Source organism: Taudactylus pleione, unplaced genomic scaffold, assembly GCF_031769625.1.
Source record: "Taudactylus pleione unplaced genomic scaffold, aTauple2 ptg000016l, whole genome shotgun sequence".
Lineage (NCBI taxonomy): Eukaryota > Metazoa > Chordata > Amphibia > Anura > Myobatrachidae > Taudactylus > Taudactylus pleione.
Window position 1 is genome coordinate 17,073,250 of NW_028284418.1, and position 12,227 is coordinate 17,085,476.

At 32.8% G+C, this 12,227-nt stretch overlaps 1 non-coding gene across 1 annotated transcript; it reads right to left on the reverse strand.

Moving 5' to 3' along the window:
• Positions 1-10,147: 10,147 nt before the first annotated feature.
• TRNAL-UAG (transfer RNA leucine (anticodon UAG)) lies at positions 10,148-10,229 on the reverse strand. The gene has a single exon. It is a non-coding gene; the product is annotated as a tRNA-Leu (tRNA).
• Positions 10,230-12,227: the final 1,998 nt, after the last annotated feature.

Below are 12,227 nucleotides of genomic sequence, written 5' to 3' on the forward strand. Positions count from 1 at the left end.
AAAGAAGTGTCATGTTAAAAGTCTATGAAATGATAAACAATTCGCAAATACAAGATTTCAATGAAAGGTAAAACATCCATGTTTTACTTGGTAATATTGATGAGAACTGATTTTTTAATTTTCTCAGTTACTTTTTGTTTGTTTTAACTGACATATTCAAAAATTGAGATGCTTGCTAGATGCATAATGTAGATCGCAGAGATATTCAAAGCCACTTTTTGAGAGCAACAATACAATTTAGATAGTTCTAAAAAAGGTTTGAGAAAACTATTAAAACCATGATAACTTGTTTTGAGCTACTGCATGTGACAGCTTATGGTGTGCTTCCACCAACCAAATTTAGCTTCTTTTATACCTTATCTACTTTAGGAATACACTTTGATATATATCACTGGATCTTCTCCTTGGAGAATAAATATGGCAGCAGTGGGATTTGATTCCAGCAGCTTGAATAGCTCTGTCATCCTACAACCTGCTGTACACTTTAAAATATTTTAACTCTCATATCTGGAATGTCATTCAAAACTTTACCCAAAGTCAGGAAAAGCAGAGATAAACTGTAATAGAAGCCAGGTACATTTAACAAGTAATGATTATATTTGTTTTCAGATTTCCTTCATTTAGTGCAACTGATGTATCCAAATAACTTTGAAGTACTATTCAAATGCCTAAGATAGACAGCTGTGAGATTAAAATCCAGAAAGATAGGAAAGATAGAGAAATCGGAATATAAATCCATCAATTTATACCAATGAGTCACGTTGCCAACATTTCCATCTCTAATTGTATGATAAGACCACTCAGTAATTAAATATTAGTTATGATATTACTTCTAATTACTTCATGCCAACTTAATTTTGGCTCATCTTTACTCTTAGCAGATAACATTTTTAAAACGTTTGGGAAGTCTCTTGTAACAATGATGAACTATTGAGTAGCTATAGGAATCTTCCACCAACCAACTTCAGTTGGGTAATATCCTATCTAATGGAAAAAAAGAATCACTTTGCCATCAATAACTGCCCTACTCTTTGTATAATAAAGATGGCAGTAGTGAGATTTGCACCCACACCTCCAAAGAGACTGGAGCCTTAATCCAGCGCCTTAGACTGCTCGGCCATGCTACCACTTGTGCATGTTGTTAGGGTAGCTCACAGATCTAGAACATCAAAATAAAAGGGTTTTTTTGTTTTAAAGTATTAATTGAAAAGATGTCAGCAAAAGTTAAAAGAAAGTTCATTATTAAACATAAATCCGATGAGAAATTCAGATTTTTTATAGAATTGCATTTTGTTTATTTTCATTGAAATAACAAAAGAAATTGAGATGCATGAAGTAATAAAATATTAGTTCTGATAGGGCACATAATTACTTCATGCAAAATTAAAATTTGAATATCTTTATTGTTAGCAGATATCATTATTTTAAAGGTTTGAATAGACTGTTGCAACTATGATGAACTGTTGGGAACTTGGTGGCTAATGCAGGGTACTATCACCAACCTTTTTCAGTTGGTTAATATCTGATCAAAAATCAATTCTTTGGAAAATAAGATTGGCAGCAGTTGGATTTGAACCCACGCCTCCGAAGAGACTGGAGCCTAAATCCAGCGCCTTAGACAGCTCGGCCATGCTACCACTGGCACACATGGAGTTCTTATCTCACAGATCTTTCATATAATTAAGATTGCTGCAAATTAAATGTTTAATTTTGTTTTAAAGCGACACTTGGAAAGAAGTGTCATGTTAAAAGTCTATGAAATGAAAAACAATTCGCTAATACAAGATTTCAATGAAAGGTAAAAACATCCATGTTTAACTTGGTAATATTGATGAGAACTGATTTTTTAATTTTCTCAGTTACTTTTTGTTTGTTTTAACTGACATATTCAAAAATTGAGATGCTTGCTAGATGCATAATGTAGATCGCAGAGATATTCAAAGCCACTTTTTGAGAGCAACAATACATTTTAGATAGTTCTAAAAAAGGATTGAGAAAACTATTAAAACCATGATAACTTGTTTTGAGCTACTGCATGTGACAGCTTATGGTGTGCTTCCACCAACCAAATTTAGCTTCTTTTATACCTTATCTACTTTAGGAAAGCACTTTGATATATATCACTGGATCTTCTCCTTGGAGAATAAATATGGCAGCAGTGGGATTTGATTCCAGCAGCTTGAATAGCTCTGTCATCCTACAACCTGCTTAACACTTTAAAATATTTTAGCTCTCATATCTGGAATGTCATTCAAAACTTTACCCAAAGTCAGGAAAAGCTGAGATAAAATGCAAAACAAGCCAGGTACATTTAACAAGTAATGATTATATTTGTCTTCAAATTTCCTTCATTTAGTGCAACTGATGTATCCAAATAACTTTTAAGTATTATTCAAATGACTAAAATAGACAGCTGTGAGATTAAAATCCAGAGAGATAGGAAAGATAGAGAAATCGGAATATAAATCCCTCAATTTATACCAATGAGTCACGTTGCCAACATTTCCATCTCTAATTGTATGATAAGACCACTCAGTAATTAAATATTATTTATGATATTACTTCTAATTAATTCATGCCAACTTAATTTTGGCTCATCTTTACTCTTAGCAGATAACATTTTTAAAACGTTTGGGAAGTCTCTTGTAACAATGATGAACTGTTGAGTAGCTATAGGAATCTTCCACCAACCAACTTCAGCTGGGTAATATCCTATCTAATGGAAAAAAAGAATCACTTTGCCATCAATAACTGCCCTACTCTTTGTATAATAAAGATGGCAGTAGTGAGATTTGCACCCACGCCTCCAAAGAGACTCGAGCCTTAATCCAGCGCTTTAGACTGCTCGGCCATGCTATCACATGTGCATGTTGTTAGGGTAGCTCACAGATCTAGAACATCAAAATTAAAGGGTTTTTTTGTTTTAAAGTATTAATTGAAAAGATGTCAGCAAAGGTTAAAAGAAAGTTCATTATTAAACATAAATCCGATGAGAAATTCAGATTTTTTATTGAATTGCATTTTGTTTATTTTCATTGAAATAACAAAAGAAATTGAGATGCATGAAGTAATAAAATATTTTATTACTGATAGGGCACATAATTACTTCATTCAAAATTAGAATTTGAATATCTTTATTGTTAGCAGATATCATTATTTTAAAGGTTTGAGAAGACTGTTGCAACTATGATGAACTGTTGGGAACTTGGTGGCTAATGCAGGGTACTATCACCAACCTTTTTCAGTTGGTTAATATCTGATCAAAAATCAGTTCTTTGGAAAATAAGATTGGCAGCAGTGGGATTTGAACCTAAATCCAGCGCCTTAGAACGCTCGGCCATGCTACCACTGGCACACATGGAGTTCTTATCTCACAGATCTTTCATATAATTAAGATTGCTGCAAATTAAATGTTTAATTTTGTTTTAAAGCGACACTTGGAAAGAAGTGTCATGTTAAAAGTCTATGAAATGAAAAACAATTCGCTAATACAAGATTTCAATGAAAGGTAAAAACATCCATGTTTTACTTGGTAATATTGATGAGAACTGATTTTTTAATTTTCTCAGTTACTTTTTGTTTGTCTTAACTGACATATTCAAAAATTGAGATGCTTGCTAGATGCATAATGTAGATCGCAGAGATATTCAAAGCCACTTTTTGAGAGCAACAATACATTTTAGATAGTTCTAAAAAAGGTTTGAGAAAACTATTAAAACCATGATAACTTGTTTTGAGCTACTGCATGTGACAGCTTATGGTGTGCTTCCACCAACCAAATTTAGCTTCTTTTATACCTTATCTACTTTAGGAATACACTTTGATATATATCACTGGATCTTCTCCTTGGAGAATAAATATGGCAGCAGTGGGATTTGATTCCAGCAGCTTGAATAGCTCTGTCATCCTACAACCTGCTGTACACTTTAAAATATTTTAACTCTCATATCTGGAATGTCATTCAAAACTTTACCCAAAGTCAGGAAAAGCAGAGATAAAATGTAATAGAAGCCAGGTACATTTAACAAGTAATGATTATATTTGTTTTCAGATTTCCTTCATTTAGTGCAACTGATGTATCCAAATAACTTTGAAGTACTATTCAAATGCCTAAGATAGACAGCTGTGAGATTAAAATCCAGAAAGATAGGAAAGATAGAGAAATCGGAATATAAATCCATCAATTTATACCAATGAGTCACGTTGCCAACATTTCCTTCTCTAATTGTATGATAAGACCACTCAGTAATTAAATATTAGTTATGATATTACTTCTAATTACTTCATGCCAACTTAATTTTGGCTCATCTTTACTCTTAGCAGATAACATTTTTAAAACGTTTGGGAAGTCTCTTGTAACAATGATGAACTATTGAGTAGCTATAGGAATCTTCCACCAACCAACTTCAGTTGGGTAATATCCTATCTAATGGAAAAAAAGAATCACTTTGCCATCAATAACTGCCCTACTCTTTGTATAATAAAGATGGCAGTAGTGAGATTTGCACCCACACCTCCAAAGAGACTGGAGCCTTAATCCAGCGCCTTAGACTGCTCGGCCATGCTACCACTTGTGCATGTTGTTAGGGTAGCTCACAGATCTAGAACATCAAAATAAAAGGGTTTTTTTGTTTTAAAGTATTAATTGAAAAGATGTCAGCAAAAGTTAAAAGAAAGTTCATTATTAAACATAAATCCGATGAGAAATTCAGATTTTTTATAGAATTGCATTTTGTTTATTTTCATTGAAATAACAAAAGAAATTGAGATGCATGAAGTAATAAAATATTAGTTCTGATAGGGCACATAATTACTTCATGCAAAATTAAAATTTGAATATCTTTATTGTTAGCAGATATCATTATTTTAAAGGTTTGAATAGACTGTTGCAACTATGATGAACTGTTGGGAACTTGGTGGCTAATGCAGGGTACTATCACCAACCTTTTTCAGTTGGTTAATATCTGATCAAAAATCAATTCTTTGGAAAATAAGATTGGCAGCAGTTGGATTTGAACCCACGCCTCCGAAGAGACTGGAGCCTAAATCCAGCGCCTTAGACAGCTCGGCCATGCTACCACTGGCACACATGGAGTTCTTATCTCACAGATCTTTCATATAATTAAGATTGCTGCAAATTAAATGTTTAATTTTGTTTTAAAGCGACACTTGGAAAGAAGTGTCATGTTAAAAGTCTATGAAATGAAAAACAATTCGCTAATACAAGATTTCAATGAAAGGTAAAAACATCCATGTTTAACTTGGTAATATTGATGAGAACTGATTTTTTAATTTTCTCAGTTACTTTTTGTTTGTTTTAACTGACATATTCAAAAATTGAGATGCTTGCTAGATGCATAATGTAGATCGCAGAGATATTCAAAGCCACTTTTTGAGAGCAACAATACATTTTAGATAGTTCTAAAAAAGGTTTGAGAAAACTATTAAAACCATGATAACTTGTTTTGAGCTACTGCATGTGACAGCTTATGGTGTGCTTCCACCAACCAAATTTAGCTTCTTTTATACCTTATCTACTTTAGGAAAGCACTTTGATATATATCACTGGATCTTCTCCTTGGAGAATAAATATGGCAGCAGTGGGATTTGATTCCAGCAGCTTGAATAGCTCTGTCATCCTACAACCTGCTTAACACTTTAAAATATTTTAGCTCTCATATCTGGAATGTCATTCAAAACTTTACCCAAAGTCAGGAAAAGCTGAGATAAAATGCAAAACAAGCCAGGTACATTTAACAAGTAATGATTATATTTGTCTTCAAATTTCCTTCATTTAGTGCAACTGATGTATCCAAATAACTTTTAAGTATTATTCAAATGCCTAAAATAGACAGCTGTGAGATTAAAATCCAGAGAGATAGGAAAGATAGAGAAATCGGAATATAAATCCCTCAATTTATACCAATGAGTCACGTTGCCAACATTTCCATCTCTAATTGTATGATAAGACCACTCAGTAATTAAATATTATTTATGATATTACTTCTAATTAATTCATGCCAACTTAATTTTGGCTCATCTTTACTCTTAGCAGATAACATTTTTAAAACGTTTGGGAAGTCTCTTGTAACAATGATGAACTGTTGAGTAGCTATAGGAATCTTCCACCAACCAACTTCAGCTGGGTAATATCCTATCTAATGGAAAAAAAGAATCACTTTGCCATCAATAACTGCCCTACTCTTTGTATAATAAAGATGGCAGTAGTGAGATTTGCACCCACGCCTCCAAAGAGACTCGAGCCTTAATCCAGCGCTTTAGACTGCTCGGCCATGCTATCACATGTGCATGTTGTTAGGGTAGCTCACAGATCTAGAACATCAAAATTAAAGGGTTTTTTTGTTTTAAAGTATTAATTGAAAAGATGTCAGCAAAGGTTAAAAGAAAGTTCATTATTAAACATAAATCCGATGAGAAATTCAGATTTTTTATTGAATTGCATTTTGTTTATTTTCATTGAAATAACAAAAGAAATTGAGATGCATGAAGTAATAAAATATTTTATTACTGATAGGGCACATAATTACTTCATTCAAAATTAGAATTTGAATATCTTTATTGTTAGCAGATATCATTATTTTAAAGGTTTGAGAAGACTGTTGCAACTATGATGAACTGTTGGGAACTTGGTGGCTAATGCAGGGTACTATCACCAACCTTTTTCAGTTGGTTAATATCTGATCAAAAATCAATTCTTTGGAAAATAAGATTGGCAGCAGTGGGATTTGAACCTAAATCCAGCGCCTTAGAACGCTCGGCCATGCTACCACTGGCACACATGGAGTTCTTATCTCACAGATCTTTCATATAATTAAGATTGCTGCAAATTAAATGTTTAATTTTGTTTTAAAGCGACACTTGGAAAGAAGTGTCATGTTAAAAGTCTATGAAATGAAAAACAATTCGCTAATACAAGATTTCAATGAAAGGTAAAAACATCCATGTTTTACTTGGTAATATTGATGAGAACTGATTTTTTAATTTTCTCAGTTACTTTTTGTTTGTTTTAACTGACATATTCAAAAATTGAGATGCTTGCTAGATGCATAATGTAGATCGCAGAGATATTCAAAGCCACTTTTTGAGAGCAACAATACAATTTTGATAGTTCTAAAAAAGGTTTGAGAAAACTATTAAAACCATGATAACTTGTTTTGAGCTACTGCATGTGACAGCTTATGGTGTGCTTCCACCAACCAAATTTAGCTTCTTTTATACCTTATCTACTTTAGGAATACACTTTGATATATATCACTGGATCTTCTCCTTGGAGAATAAATATGGCAGCAGTGGGATTTGATTCCAGCAGCTTGAATAGCTCTGTCATCCTACAACCTGCTGTACACTTTAAAATATTTTAACTCTCATATCTGGAATGTCATTCAAAACTTTACCCAAAGTCAGGAAAAGCAGAGATAAAATGTAAAAGAAGCCAGGTACATTTAACAAGTAATGATTATATTTGTCTTCAGATTTCCTTCATTTAGTGCAACTGATGTATCCAAATAACTTTGAAGTACTATTCAAATGCCTAAGATAGACAGCTGTGAGATTAAAATCCAGAAAGATAGGAAAGATAGAGAAATCGGAATATAAATCCATCAATTTATACCAATGAGTCACGTTGCCAACATTTCCATCTCTAATTGTATGATAAGACCACTCAGTAATTAAATATTAGTTATGATATTACTTCTAATTGCTTCATGCCAACTTAATTTTGGCTCATCTTTACTCTTAGCAGATAACATTTTTAAAACGTTTGGGAAGTCTCTTGTAACAATGATGAACTGTTGAGTAGCTAAAGGAATCTTCCACCAACCAACTTCAGTTGGGTAATATCCTATCTAATGGAAAAAAAGAATCACTTTGCCATCAATAACTGCCCTACTCTTTGTATAATAAAGATGGCAGTAGTGAGATTTGCACCCACACCTCCAAAGAGACTGGAGCCTTAATCCAGCGCCTTAGACTGCTCGGCCATGCTACCACATGTGCATGTTGTTAGGGTAGCTCACAGATCTAGAACATCAAAATTAAAGGGTTTTTTGTTTTAAAGTATTAATTGAAAAGATGTCAGCAAAGGTTAAAAGAAAGTTCATTATTAAACATAAATCCGATGAGAAATTCAGATTTTTTATTGAATTGCATTTTGTTTATTTTCATTGAAATAACAAAAGAAATTGAGATGCATGAAGTAATAAAATAATTTATTACTGATAGGGCACATAATTACTTCATGCAAAATTAAAATTTGAATATCTTTATTGTTAGCAGATATCATTATTTTAAAGGTTTGAGAAGAGTGTTGCAACTATGATGAACTGTTGGGAACTTGGTGGCTAATGCAGGGTACTATCACCAACCTTTTTCAGTTGGTTAATATCTGATCAAAAATCAATTCTTTGGAAAATAAGATTGGCAGCAGTGGGATTTGAACCTAAATCCAGCGCCTTAGAACGCTCGACCATGCTACCACTGGCACACATGGAGTTCTTATCTCACAGATCTTTCATATAATTAAGATTGCTGCAAATTAAATGTTTAATTTTGTTTCAAAGCGACACTTGGAAAGAAGTGTCATGTTAAAAGTCTATGAAATGATAAACAATTCGCAAATACAAGATTTCAATGAAAGGTAAAACATCCATGTTTTACTTGGTAATATTGATGAGAACTGATTTTTTAATTTTCTCAGTTACTTTTTGTTTGTTTTAACTGACATATTCAAAAATTGAGATGCTTGCTAGATGCATAATGTAGATCGCAGAGATATTCAAAGCCACTTTTTGAGAGCAACAATACAATTTAGATAGTTCTAAAAAAGGTTTGAGAAAACTATTAAAACCATGATAACTTGTTTTGAGCTACTGCATGTGACAGCTTATGGTGTGCTTCCACCAACCAAATTTAGCTTCTTTTATACCTTATCTACTTTAGGAATACACTTTGATATATATCACTGGATCTTCTCCTTGGAGAATAAATATGGCAGCAGTGGGATTTGATTCCAGCAGCTTGAATAGCTCTGTCATCCTACAACCTGCTGTACACTTTAAAATATTTTAACTCTCATATCTGGAATGTCATTCAAAACTTTACCCAAAGTCAGGAAAAGCAGAGATAAAATGTAAAAGAAGCCAGGTACATTTAACAAGTAATGATTATATTTGTCTTCAAATTTCCTTCATTTAGTGGAACTGATGTATCCAAATAACTTTGAAGTACTATTCAAATGCCTAAGATAGACAGCTGTGAGATTAAAATCCAGAAAGATAGGAAAGATAGAGAAATCGGAATATAAATCCATCAATTTATACCAATGAGTCACGTTGCCAACATTTCCATCTCTAATTGTATGATAAGACCACTCAGTAATTAAATATTAGTTATGATATTACTTCTAATTACTTCATGCCAACTTAATTTTGGCTCATCTTTACTCTTAGCAGATAACATTTTTAAAACGTTTGGGAAGTCTCTTGTAACAATGATGAACTGTTGAGTAGCTATAGGAATCTTCCACCAACCAACTTCAGTTGGGTAATATCCTATCTAATGGAAAAAAAGAATCACTTTGCCATCAATAACTGCCCTACTCTTTGTATAATAAAGATGGCAGTAGTGAGATTTGCACCCACACCTCCAAAGAGACTGGAGCCTTAATCCAGCGCCTTAGACTGCTCGGCAATGCTACCACATGTGCATGTTGTTAGGGTAGCTCACAGATCTAGAACATCAAAATAAAAGGGTTTTTTTGTTTTAAAGTATTAATTGAAAAGATGTCAGCAAAAGTTAAAAGAAAGTTCATTATTAAACATAAATCCGATGAGAAATTCAGATTTTTTATAGAATTGCATTTTGTTTATTTTCATTGAAATAACAAAAAAAATTGAGATGCATGAAGTAATAAAATATTAGTTCTGATAGGGCACATAATTACTTCATGCAAAATTAAAATTTGAATATCTTTATTGTTAGCAGATATCATTATTTTAAAGGTTTGAATAGACTGTTGCAACTATGATGAACTGTTGGGAACTTGGTGGCTAATGCAGGGTACTATCACCAACCTTTTTCAGTTGGTTAATATCTGATCAAAAATCAATTCTTTGGAAAATAAGATTGGCAGCAGTGGGATTTGAACCCACGCCTTCGAAGAAACTGGAGCCTAAATCCAGCACCTTAGACCGCTCGGCCATGCTACCACTGGCACACATGGAGTTCTTATCTCATAGATCTTTCATATAATTAAGATTGCTGCAAATTAAATGTTTAATTTTGTTTTAAAGCTACACTTGGAAAGAAGTGTCATGTTAAAAGTCTATGAAATGAAAAACAATTCGCTAATACAAGATTTCAATGAAAGGTAAAAACATCCATGTTTTACTTGGTAATATTGATGAGAACTGATTTTTTAATTTTCTCAGTTACTTTTTGTTTGTTTTAACTGACATATTCAAAAATTGAGATGCTTGCTAGATTTATAATGTAGATCGCAGAGATATTCAAAGCCACTTTTTGAGAGCAACAATACATTTTAGATAGTTCTAAAAAAGGTTTGAGAAAACTATTAAAACCATGATAACTTGTTTTGAGCTACTGCATGTGACAGCTTATGGTGTGCTTCCGCTAACCAAATTTAGCTTCTTTTATACCTTATCTACTTTAGGAAAGCACTTTGATATATATCACTGGATCTTCTCCTGGAGAATAAATATGGCAGCAGTGGGATTTGATTCCAGCAGCTTGAATAGCTCTGTCATCCTACAACCTGCTGTACACTTTAAAATATTTTAGCTCCCATATCTGGAATGTCATTCAAAACTTTACCCAAAGTCAGGAAAAGCTGAGATAAAATGCAAAAGTAGCCAGGTACATTTAACAAGTAATGATTATATTTGTCTTCAGATTTCCTTCATTTAGTGCAACTGATGTATCCAAATAACTTTTAAGTATTATTCAAATGCCTAAAATAGACAGCTGTGAGGTTAAAATCCAGAGAGATAGGAAAGATAGAGAAATCGGAATATAAATCCATCAATTTATACCAATGAGTCACGTTGCCAACATTTCCATCTCTAATTGTATGATAAGACCACTCAGTAATTAAATATTAGTTATGATATTACTTCTAATTAATTCATGCCAACTTAATTTTGGCTCATCTTTACTCTTAGCAGATAACATTTTTAAAACGTTTGGGAAGTCTCTTGTAACAATGATGAACTGTTGAGTAGCTACAGGAATCTACCACCAACCAACTTCAGTTGGGTAATATCCTATCTAATGGAAAAAAAGAATCACTTTGCCATCAATAACTGCCCTACTCTTTGTATAATAAAGATGGCAGTAGTGAGATTTGCACCCACACCTCCAAAGAGACTGGAGCCTTAATCCAGCGCTTTAGACTGCTCGGCCATGCTACCACATGTGCATGTTGTTAGGGTAGCTCACAGATCTAGAACATCAAAATAAAAGGGTTTTTTTGTTTTAAAGTATTAATTGAAAAGATGTCAGCAAAAGTTAAAAGAAAGTTCATTATTAAACATAAATCCGATGAGAAATTCAGATTTTTTATAGAATTGCATTTTGTTTATTTTCATTGAAATAACAAAAGAAATTGAGATGCATGAAGTAATAAAATATTAGTTCTGATAGGGCACATAATTACTTCATGCAAAATTTAAATTTGAATATCTTTATTGTTAGCAGATATCATTATTTTAAAGGTTTGAGAAGACTGTTGCAACTATGATGAACTGTTGGGAACTTGGTGGCTAATGCAGGGTACTATCACCAACCTTTTTCAGTTGGTTAATATCTGATCAAAAATCAATTCTTTGGAAAATAAGATTGGCAGCAGTGGGATTTGAACCTAAATCCAGCGCCTTAGAACGCTCGGCCATGCTACCACTGGCACACATGGAGTTCTTATCTCACAGATCTTTCATATAATTAAGATTGCTGCAAATTAAATGTTTAATTTTGTTTTAAAGCGACACTTGGAAAGAAGTGTCATGTTAAAAGTCTATGAAATTAAAAACAATTCGCTAATACAAGATTTCAATGAAAGGTAAAAACATCCATGTTTTACTTGGTAATATTGATGAGAACTGATTTTTTAATTTTCTCAGTTACTTTTTGTTTGTTTTAACTGACATATTCAAAAATTTAGATGCTTGCTAGATTTATAATGTAGTTCA